This window comes from Manis javanica, chromosome 3 (genome assembly GCF_040802235.1).
Source record: "Manis javanica isolate MJ-LG chromosome 3, MJ_LKY, whole genome shotgun sequence".
Taxonomy (NCBI): domain Eukaryota; kingdom Metazoa; phylum Chordata; class Mammalia; order Pholidota; family Manidae; genus Manis; species Manis javanica.
The window spans coordinates 134,846,364-134,858,826 of NC_133158.1; positions in this window are offsets into that span (position 1 = coordinate 134,846,364).

The following is a 12,463-nucleotide window of genomic DNA, read 5'->3' on the forward strand; positions in this document are numbered from 1 at the left end:
TTTTTAGCCAAAGCAATTATTAAAACCAAGTAGTAAAAGTAACTGAACTGAGATTCTGATTTTTCAATATTTTTATCCCAGTATTAAATAATGAAGTAGATTCAAACTCATTGCTCTTATTACTATATTATTACTAATATAAGGACAAGAAAAGAGTTTGTATCATTAGTAAATAATAAGAAATAAAATTTAAATGTCATTTCATTTTTTCCCATTCTTTCAATATTTTTGTATATATTTTACACTGTACTTAATACATTAAAACAGTTCATCTACAGAGATAAGTAAATAAGCATACATATGTACATTTAGAGACAGAGGAGACAGTTAGTAAAAGTTTACAGAATGAAAATCTTCTGAGACTTAATAGCAGAGACACAGAAAGTACCCATGAATCCTGTGCATAGAATATAATGGATGACACAAGAAGGAGGAAAATACAAAACCTCTTACGTAGGCCTGGTCTGCCTATTTTGTAATAATCAGATGGGGGAAAAAATCCTTTCTAAAAATTTTGGTGTCCTAGAATTTAAACTACACCACTGGGCATAAGATAATATGGAACTCTATGTCCAGCTAAGAAAATGTATTAGAGAGGAATTAAATTTTGAAATTTGAGTGGCATTTCCTGGCAAACTTGCAAGTTCTAATCATTAAATAAATTCACTTGACCAAACAAAGGCACATTCTAGCAACTTCCTAAGAACATGCTAATTTGAATTCATGAATATGATGAAATTCTGTTTCTAGCAAGTGCCCAGCCGGTTAATGAAAAGAACATAGAGGGAAATCAGAGGCATTTTTATCACTTATCATCATATAGCAATATAATGTTTTAAAAATGAGAACAACACATGTTATGTTTTCTTCTCTCAAATTTTGTAGCACTTTTGTTTCCATTTACCAGATGAGAAGATGGATGCATTTGAAGCGAGTGCACTTGTTGCTGTGCCCAGATCTTCAATTGCTGCAGAATGTTTACCCAATCTTCTTCCGCAGATCTTGCATCTCAAAACCTGATCGTTCTCAGGTGCTGAGATCAGTTTATTGACCTATGAAAAGGAGCAAATTTGGCGGCCACCAACTGAACTACGGATGACACAGAACAACCAGCTCACAGGAGACAATTAGAGGACAAACAGGGATAACTGTTCTCACCACGGGTGGTAAACATATGGAACTAGTTAACTCCAAGAGACACGGTGCTAGTTGAAGCATAAGTGGGTTCAAGGAGGGTTCAGATGCATTCGTGGCAAATAACTCTCTAAGGGGTTATTAAATGAAACTTAGGTTTGCTCGGGGAAAACTCCAGGCTCTGTAAGTGGACCCCAAGGAAGGCAGGAACCCCATTCCTCTCTCCATCAGGCCTCTCTCCAACTACTGCGGCCTGACACACAACGTGGTTCTGTTGTTCTTATCATGGCATCAGCTGTAAATTCCAAAAGCTAATACACAGAGGGAGTCTTTGATAGCCTCCCAGGTCTTGGCATTGCCCACCCTCCTTCGGCTTAGGAGGGAAAGTGCATGATTAAGATATCAGAACCCTGGCTCTCTCTCTTCCATCTTGAAGCCAAATATATTCTTTTAACAAAATCAAGAACCTTCTGTCCCATCCAGGGACTCTTGCGGGATTGAAAGTAGCTCAGAAACATCTCCTGACATAGAGTGTCGTTTGCTTTTATTTCAAATTTTAAGCCCAAACTAGTTAATTTCAAAAGAGCATTCTGCAAAAATCATAGCATTGTTTTCCTAAGGAGGCCTTATTGCACAATTAATATTTTGAGGGTTTTCCAGCCCACTGATTTATTTGCTAAAAATAGTGTACACACTCCTTTTGGCATTTGTTTGAAAACCAGACCCAATCTGAACATTGCCCATCCCCCACTTGAACAACACTGGGAATCGTTAACAAGTAGTGACCACAGTGGCCCAAACCTAGCAAAAGGGACTCCCCTGTGACTTTACTTTTTACGTATAGATTATGATCTCTGTCATTCATTAGGACTTCAAAGCCTCCAAGACTGTTTACTCCCTTTAGTAGCTAATTCCCCTTATTTCCTGAAAATTCATTTGTGGAGTGGTGGAGAACGAGTCTACATTTTCTCTTTCCAGAAATGCAAATATCCAATATCCCTTATTCTATAAAGAAGCTCAAGCTGCCTTTATTTTATGATTGACAACAGATAAAGGATCATTTTCTAAGAATATTTGTTTTGAAAACTAATGGGTCCAGAATTTAACCCTACCCCAAAACTAACATTTTTTAGTTGGGAAAATATTTATGTTAAAGAATATTGTGTTAATTTTGAATCTATCCTTTCATTAAATGGCTTTCCATAGTAGTTTATTCTACTTTCTTAGAGAATAAATTCCACTTGAAGGCTAGAGTATCAGTTAATACTTCAGCCTTTACAGTCAGACTGCAAGAGTTATAATCCTGGCTCTGGAACTTAAGGCAATTTGCTTAACCTCTCTATGCCTGTTTTCTCATCTGTAAAATGGGTATACAGTAATTTCGAATTCATGAAATTCTAAGAATTAAAGAACAAATACATATATGGTGCACTCTATATTACTCTTTTAAGTAAAATGTATGCTTCTTATTAATATCCTGTGATAAAGATACATATTTTTACCATTTTCATTCCACTGTATTTTATTAAACATAATTTAGTTGCATTTCATAAATGCCAAGTGTGCTAGAGCAGAATGAGAACTGGCCTTAGCATTAGAGGACTTGGGTTCAAATTCTGACCTTGATATTTACTAGCTCTGTGGCCTTGGCTCATTACTTCATCTCCCTGAGCCCCAGTTTCTTCACATGGAAAAAAGGGATGATGCTAATAGCTAAAAGGACTGAATGTTTGTGTGTTCCCCAAAATTCACATGTTGAAGCCCAAATCCCCAGTGCAGAGATATTTGGAGGTGAGGCCCTTCGGGGGTAACTGTGTTTAGATGACATCATGAGGGTGGAAGAGGAAGAAAGACTAGAGTTCTCTCTCTTCCCACCATGAGAGAACAGGAAGACAGCCATCTGCAAACCAGGAAGAGAGTCCTCACCAGACACCGGATCTGCTGACACCTTGCTCCGAGACTTCCCAGCCTCCAGCACTGTGACAATTAAATGTTTATTGTTTAAGCTACCCAGTCTGTGGTATTTGTTATAGCAGTCTGAACTGACTAAGATAGTGCTCTCTTCACAGAATTGTTAGAAGGTATGACATTTGTTATAAGTTTCTGTCAAAGCCATTCTCTTCTTGCAGACTTAATAGAAATTTTAGCTGGCTGCATAGCTAAAATGAAGGTTGGGGTCAGCTTCATGGACATGTGAAATATGTAGTCTCATAGGCTCCACCAGCAGAGGGACTGTGCACTTGGTTTAATTCTCTGCTATTGCCATCTTGAATTTCTTAATAATTTATCACTGAAACCGTGTTTTGTAAGTTGAGTCTAGTGGGACAATAGAGCAAATAAGTGAACAGAGGAAATGCATGCAGTACACATGTACACCATTTCTTAATATCATCACATATAGTGTTCATGATGTCCCATGAGCACAAAATTCCAGTGGACCCATGATGTATGGGAATTCAGCAACACTCAAAGCAAGTTCAAAGGTAAGTGTGTATTATGTCTATGACACAGTGCCATGGTCTGAATGTTTGTGTTTCCCCAAAATTCATATGTTGAAGTCCTAACCCCTGCAAGTGATGGTATCAGGAGGTGGGGCCTTAGGCAGCTACTTACATCATAAGGGGGGAGCCCTCATGAGTAGTATTCATGCTTTCATAAAGGGGGACCGACAGACCTTCTTCACCCCTTCCACTGTGTGAGGACACAGAAGGAGGCCACCATGTATGAACCAGGAGAAGGGCCCTCACCAGAATATAACCATACTGGCACCTTGATCTTGGACTTCCAGGCTCCAGAACTGTGACATATAAATTTCTGTTGTTTATAAACTGCCCAGGCCATGGTATTTTGCTAGAGGAGCCCAAACAGACTAAGATACTCAATAAGAAGGTACATTCACAGTCCCCAGAGGCCACACTTACAATGCAAACCACAACTTGTTTCAAATATAGAAAGGTGGCAATGGAGTTCTAAGAAACACAAATGACCAAGGAACCCTATCACATCTTTGTGTTAATTGCCTGTATTAGCCAGCTACTTTACACTGAAAATGATGCAATAAAAGGAAGAGAACAATAGGACAACTTACAGTTCTTTCCAGTTCAGTCCTTCCTTACTCATTCATTAGTAAGCAGAAGATAAAGAGTGTTGGTAGAATGTGTGCATATCAATGAGTCAAATAAAAAGCAAATGAGTTCATTTTGTGTGATGTTTACCCTGTTCTAATAAGAATTAAATACAAATATGTGTATGAGCTACCAAACACAAATTGTGGAGTTTTGGTGTTTTTGCATGAAAGTGAACCACTCTTATATTTGCATTTAAAACAGACATTATACAATAGGAAGAGTAATAGAATTCATTTAGTTTAAAATTTTAATTTTTCTTTACTTAAAACATCATTAAATAGCACAACAAACCAAACAACTGCCATGATAATTCAAAAGAGACCGCAAGAAAAGGAAAAAGTTTCATGTTTTTGTATCATTACTAACACTTTTTTCCTGCTATTTGTAAAAAGAGCTCATTTTTACTTTACACTGGGCCCTGCAAATTATGTAGCTAACACTGATAAATTTCCCAGCCTCTCCTGCAGCTAGGTGTGGTCATGTGACTTGCTGCAGGCAGATTCCTTTAGCAGCATCAGAGAACTATTCTAGGAGACAGTGGGCCTGGGCTTTTGCCCCCTCTCCTTGATGATCTCTCCATGTAGATGCTGCCACCTTGGACTGTGAGTTCAAGAGCTACCTCCTAGGGTTGTTGAAGCAGTGAGCTGGAGAGATCTGGGGTCTTTGGAGACCTTGTGAGGAAGAACCCCCACCATAGGCTAAGACTTTGGACTGCCAAACATTCAGAGCTTGTGCAATGGACTTTATGAAATGACTCATGTGATAGTGTGTTGTCTATATTAGTCCCTCGATAAATGCCTAGATTTTTGTTTTTATTGCCTCTTTTATAATCAACTATGAAAAGAAACCCTGCTTTTCATATTTGTCTTAGGAACAGTTCAACACCCTCAGACCACCTACAGACCCCAGCATGGGGGTCGATTCTTCAAGCCTCCACTTTACTCTGCTCACAGTACCAGGTCATGAATTTTATGTACCTGTCAGTGTCCCCTGCTTCCGCTATGTTTCTGTTGCACCTATTGCAAGCCTGGAGAGGGAGTTTTTAAGTCATTCAGACAATAGGTGATCGATGCCTTCAACTACATTTCAGCCCTAAGAAGAAACAGTGTGCTCCTGTGCAGAAGGTCTCAGCAGGAACTTCTCTGCCCATCGTCACTGTTCTGAGCATAAATAAGTCAATAGACTTCAGGCTATTTAGGAATTGGCTGACTCTCCACACCCATAAAAAAGGTGCAAGGTCGCCAGAAGACCTAGTCAATATGCCTTATATATCAAATATTCAGTAAACTCTTATCCTTAATCTCTGCACTAAAAGGCTTCTGTTGGTAATTTATTTTCCCCTCTCAGCCAGGGTGTAACTTCCTAAACTTGATTAAAGATGGCAGTGGTAAGATGCTAACAGAATCATTATTCACGATGTCGCTGACCATGCCACTAAACTGAGTTCTTTGAGGTCTGGGACTGCCTTTGTGCTTCTTTTTTATATCTGTTGGCTAATACATGGCTAACACATTAACAAATGAATCAGTGAATGAATAAATGCATAAAATCATTTTAGCAGATGCCCTTAAAATCCATTTTAAGATGACCAAAGTTCTAAGAGCTTGTGAATTTTCAAATAATAAGCAAGATTTCAAATCTTAATAAAATATCAATAAGCTCTAAGGAGTTCCAGATCTAAAAACACAGCACATCCATGAATTATGTAACTGGTGTCATACTCTGATGGCCTACAACAGAATTCAGAATTCTGCTCTAACCTGAGCAAAATTGAGGGAGCTATTTTAATTAATAATAGCTTTATAGATATACTAAAAATGTAAATAACGTTAGAGAGAGAGTTTAAAATTCATATTAATTAATCCTCCATGAGATTGTTCCTATAAAATACCCCTTGTTTATTGATGACTGATTGCCTCCCAAAGATTTTCCAGATGAGATCATGGGGCAGGACCAGCCAATGCAAAAGAAGTTTAATGATTGAACTAAATGATTAGATATTGTAAGAGTGATGGACATGTGTTATTTTGGGTCTTTTAAGCATTTTCTTGGTAAGAGCACCTTAGCTACCTTACTTTGAGGGAACCATCCTCTTTCTTACCCCAAGGAAAAGAAACACAAATGGGGCACATTACCCAGGCCTGCCCCAATTTCCCCAGTGTCAGTGGTTGGCTCAGGGGCAGACATATGACTCCCAGGCAATTCAAGGCTCCTTTGCTGGTGTTTGAATCTTAAGCTAAGTGACAAAAAAACTAAACATAATTGGAGTTTCTTCATCTAGCAAAGGACCTCTGGTACAACTGTCCTTGTGCTTGTCCCTTGGCTTGGTTTTCCTGAAAATTTGTTCTGTTCTCCAAAAATCCTGCTTTCCTTCCTGCCCTGAAAAAAATCCCTTTTTTTATTTTATCTAGCCAGAGTATGTGTCTCATACTCATAACCAAAGACCATTATCTAAATATTTTTACTCAAGACCAGGTAAGTTAGGGGCATATTGCAAAGCATTGCATGCCAAACTAAGGCCCTGGTACTTTATCCAGTGTACCTGTGCCCATCAAAGGATGTCAAGCCAGAGAAACACATGTTGAGATTAGTGTATTGGTGTGAAGCAGAAGGTGGAGTAAAAGGAGAGAGAGCAGTTATCCAGGAAGGAGACAATGTGGTTTTGAGACAGTAAAGAAACAGAATGGGCAGGAGAAAGGGCCCCTGGGTGTTCAAGCAGGATAGCATCAATGGGAAACAGTATGCTCCAGAATCAAGTTCTGTTTTAGTGCCAGGGAGCCCGTAGGAGAAGCAGGTTTGTCTCTGAACCTGGGCAGGAAACCTGTAGGACATCCTGAGAGCTACCAAAAGCATGACCAGTTCCGATGAGGAAGGCAGATGTAGGAATCAATTTTGAATCAGTGCCCTAAAAAAGGCTAGTACTCATTTATGAGGTACGTATAGGGGGGCTCTCAGAGAATGCTTACCCCACCCGCCTCCTGTAGCAGCTTCCAGATTTTGAGGCGCCCTAATCCTTGGATCCGCTCTGCCATAGTCAGACTTCACTAGCCATGTGTTCTGAGGACCGTTTGCTGCCCTTCTCTGATTCCTCTCTCTCTGTCTACATTTCCCAGGTTCCCTTGACCCCTGCTTGACTTCTGGCTAGTTCTGCCCAAGGGAGACAATGGCAGAAGACTGACGGGTGGTTGCTATTTCTTTTTTGCTCTGCTTCCGGTGGCTTCTTCAAAGAGGCTGAGTCTCCTCCCTGGTGCCGGATCCCCCAGGACAGCCCCTCCCTCGGTGGTCTCAACACTCACCAGGCAGCCCCACCTGGGCCCAGCTCCCACCAAATGGCTCCCATTTCTGGGCTCTAGTCCCATGGTTTCTCCCACTCCTGGCAGTGGCTCACCTCACCATGCTGTCTGGCTTTCCAGCTGTTTCATTATCTGCAAGCAATTCCCTGTATTAAAACCTCTCTGTTTGCAAGCCTGAGGTGGTTAGTGTTTTCTGAATTCTGACTTAACAGCTAGTATAATGGAGGTGACAGGGGATGCGGAGGGAGAACAGTGGTGGCAGTGAGGAGGGTGTCTATGGTTTTCAGGTAAGATAAACATTAGTAACGAAACCTCAGCCTTCTGCCTTGCGTAAATTTACCATAAGCAGCAGCCCAAACATGAAACGGCCTCAGGCTCAAGGTCTGAATCACATATTGCCGGGGGCTCTCTATTAGAGCACTCCAGTTCAGACTAGCCTTAATCGAAAATGACAGTACTGGCTCCAGCGTCACCAAGAACTAGCAATCTGAGTGTTCTTGGGCTCTGCTGTTTCTCTCCTGTGTCTCCCTTCCTACAGATAAGCCTCTTCACAAGGCTGACAGGTGCCATGGACACAGGAAGCTCTCCTGACTGGAGAAGAAAGGGCTCTTCTTTTCATTCATTCATTTTACAGATTGAAAAGTTCCCAGAGAGAGTTTAATTGGCCTGACTTGGGTTTACACATCTGTCTGATCGTTGTGTCAGAGGAGGGTCACAGTCCCATTCCAAACGTGCAGCTAGTGAGAGAGAAGGCACGTTACCTCCGAGAAGGAGGAGAAAACTGACATGGGCGCTGTGGGAACTGTGTCTCCAGCAAGATTCTACCGAGTCAGAATCCTCTGGGTTGCAGCTGATGAAACTCGATTAGGAAAAACAAAGGGGCAACTGGGATTATGACTTTGGTTATACGGGTTGTATAACCAAAGAGCATTTGTAAAGCTGGTCTCAGAAAGAGTGGAATTTGGCCCCCATATACCATTAAGCCCTTTCTCTGTTTTTTTTTTTTTTTTGCCTCTGCTTTCCTCTGCATTTGGCTACATTTTTTCCAGGCTCACTTTTTCCACAAGGCTGAAGAACCACAGCTCACTGCTAAGAGCTCCCAGGCTCACATCTTCCCAGTTTTGCCATCAGAGAAGAATGCTCTGACCCACAGCTCCAAGAAAGAAAGGGCTCCAGTTTGAATGAAGTACTGGCCACTGGGCCCATCCCTGTCCTCTCAGGACAGTGAGGTATGATGATTGGCCCAACATGAGTCAGGTGCTCACCCCAAGACCAGGGAGTAAGGGTCAGGTAAGACAAAGGAAGCTCTCATCCTGAAGGAATGGTGGAATGGCTAGTTCAAAGAAAGAGCAGTTCCCCCAAACCACAGCCCAGTCATTTTATAGTCCTGGAGAAAGGGAAATGATTCTTTAGCAATATGGCCTAGGGCAAATCACCTGAGCTTTCTGGCTTCTAGTTTTCTCATCTGGCCAGGTAGTCTTTCTGTAACGGTCTCTTTCAGTACTCATTCACTGAACCCTCTTGTTCTCAAACTTTAGGGAAAATCAAAATCACCAGGGGAATCATTTAAAATGCAGATTCCCAGGCTTCACCCCAAACACTGTCTCCCTGAGTCTGGGGTAGGAGCTACAAATCTGCATTTTGTTGAAAGAATCTTATGCTGGTGACCCCCATACCATACATATGGAGTGGATGGAATGGCTTGAAATCCTTGCTTAGATGCTCTGTAACTAAGGCAAATCTAAGCTGTGTTCTGGTTCCGGAAAGGCCTAGGTGAGGGAGGAAGGGTTTGGCATAGCCCAGAACTGAAGGGAAGAGCAGCACCTGCACGCCAGCCCGTGGGCTGGGATGCACGAGGAAGGTCTCCTCCTTGTGTCCTGGGAAGGCTGTTTTGCTCATGGAAGCCAAAGCAGAGCCAAAAGAAGCCTGCACAGGGCTCTGGCTGCCCTGTGGCTCAGACGCTGCCATCCCAGCTGTCCTGAACCATCTCATGCTTCTGGAGGCTGTCTTGTATGTGAATTTTTGCTGACCCTTTGTTGAAACATAAATAAACAAAAGCAGGCAGCCAGAGAACCCAGGTAAATTTTCTAACATAAGCACGAGATTCATGTCTGGAAGGCTTGGGAAAAGAGCAACGAATTTATTTACCCTGCTTTGTTTTTGTCTCAATAGTTATGCTTGTAGATTATGGGAGGAGGAAACAAAATAAAGAACAACAATTTAACTAACAATACTCCCTTGGGCTTCCCCCTCCCACCCAGGGGCTACTGGGGTCAGGGTGCCCACCACAAGGTCTCCTGGAGATTCATATTATTTGGACCAGCTACAGACCAGAGTCAACTAAAGCGGAACAGTAATGTAGAACAGGCTGAAAACTTCAGACCACAAGTCCCCCTTCTTTACACTTTTCTCCTATCTTAACTGCTTTGGGAATTTTTTCATTAACCATTTATCACAAGTATCTATTTATGAAATTCCAAATGAACATAACTAAATTTTAAATATTTCAAATAATTTTAAAAGAACAGTCTATTAAACTAATATACTTCATTCTAGTATAAGAGCTGGGAGGAGCCAGGCACCTATCAAAAAAAATCAACTGTTCTTAAAACACTGTCTGGAATATGTGATCTAACAATTCCTTTCTGGGAACTTATAATGAGGGCATCATGTGCATGTGTAGATATTACCTTTAAGAATGTTTATGGCAAAATTACTTAGAAGAAATGAGAAAGAAACCAAGTTAGCCAAGACAGTCTTGGGAACTCCGAGTAAAATTACAGTATATCCTAACAAAGGAAGATTATGCAGAGATTGAACAGCTTAGAAAACACTTAGTCAAACAAGAAAATGTTCTCTATATAGCAACTTTTTAAAAATCAAGTTATAAGCTATATGTCAAGTATGTTAGATTTTAGTTTTAAAATTAAATAATGATCAAGATTAAAGAAACTACTCAAATGATGAAAAGACAGGTAATTTTTTATTTTATTTGTATTTTTCTACCATGTTACATTTCCTCTAATGAGTATATTAGACTCCAGGTCTGAGTCTAGACCAGCCTCATCAGCATCCCTTGAGAGCTTGGTAGCTATGCAGAATCCCAGGCCCCGCCCAAGGCCTGCTGAATTAGAATCTACACTTTAACAACATCCACTGGTGATTTGTACCGACATTACAGTTTACGAAATGAAGTAATATATATTCAACATAAGAGTTATAACCATTTTAATTAAGGCCCCAGACTGTGACACCCAGGACCTCTTTGCTCTTGTGATGTAAGGCATAAGCAGTTCTTGACCTTCCACCATCCTCTAGAAAGAGCTTAACACTTGCACGTTTTTTGTTCCAACAATGGGGCGTGGAGCAGTGACAAGTCCCTCCGTCTCCGCCCCCTCCCCCAGCCACAGGGCCACAAAGCCAGAGCTCCAAGATGCTGCGGGAAGTAGAGAAACAGAGGTTCCTCAAGAGCTGCTATTCAAGCCATAAGCAGCATGTGCCAACGTTCCACTCACAATTCTGTTTCAGTCCCCATTAAGCGCACATCTGGCTGTCACACACTCTTTTGTAGGGACATCTCAATGGCAGTACTGATGCTGCCTCGCCCTGGGGCCAGCCCTACAGTGGCCTCCCTGTCCTCCTGGCATGTGATGTCATGAGCATGAATGTCCTGCCAAACATTTAAGATGCTCTAGTTCACATTGTGTACATTGTATAGAGAAACACACGCAGACTTGAAATCTTTAAAAAAAAAACACAGCCCACAGGGCAAGATACAAGCAAACCTTGTTCTATTGTCATCCCAAACCAATTCAGCATAAGCATGTCACTTATATTTGTTCAGTATACAGTCCTCTCTTTTTTGTTGCTGTGGCTGTAACTTGCATGCGTACATTCAGAGATTTCCTTGAAACATTCTCTAATTTGGTTGCTATCAGATTCTTGGAAAGCAAGAGTAGAACTGGTTCATTTCGAACCAAAGATCCCCTGTGGATGTGGCCTTTTCAGAATAGGCCAAAGAGTGGGAAGAAGCTGGATGTTACTCTCCAAGCCATCTCCCCACTGAGGACCATCAGAGAGGGGACCAGCTGCCCGTCAGAAAGGCATGAGGAAGAAGCCCTTCCCTTCAGTGTTTCTCCATGCATGGCGTGAGGACCATCTCATCAGAACTGGGGGAGAGGAGAGGGCAGCAGTGCACAGTAAAAACACAGACTCTTGGTACAGACCCAGATCTACTGAGTACATCTCTAGGAGTGAAGCTAGAAAATGTGCACTTTACCTGTCTTCTTAGTGGTGAGGCTTCTGTGAGAGAATGAGGGCTTTAGCATCAGACAGACCTAATCCAGTCTGAGCTCTATATAGTGGCTCTCACCTTAACAAATTACCCTAAACTCTCTAATCTCATTTTCCTCATTTAAACAATAGGGATCAGCTATTTCACCTGTGACTAGGGGGCATTGTCTTCCCCTGGATGACAACTGTTTTCACTGAACTTCCAGGTTCTGATGGAGCCCTCGTGAGCACAGGCAAAATCATCCAGATGGACTCCCTGTCGATGATTACTGAAGCAGAATCTGTTCTATGGCTGTGCTGTCTACCTCAGGAGCCTCCGGCCCCACGTGGCCTCTGAGCCCTTAGAGTGCGGCTATTACAAATAGAGGCATGCTGTAAGTACAAATACACGCTGCGATCCCAAGACTTCATACAAACAGAAGGACATAAAACAGAAGGATATCCCATTAATAACTGATGGCATATAAAAATGATAATTTGGATGCATTGGATTAAATAGAATATATTAAAATTAATTTCATGTGTTTTTTTAGCTTTTTAATGTGGCTCCTTGAAAAGTTTAAATTGCATATGTGGCTATATTATATTTCTATTTAACAGGCTGTTCCGAAGGAA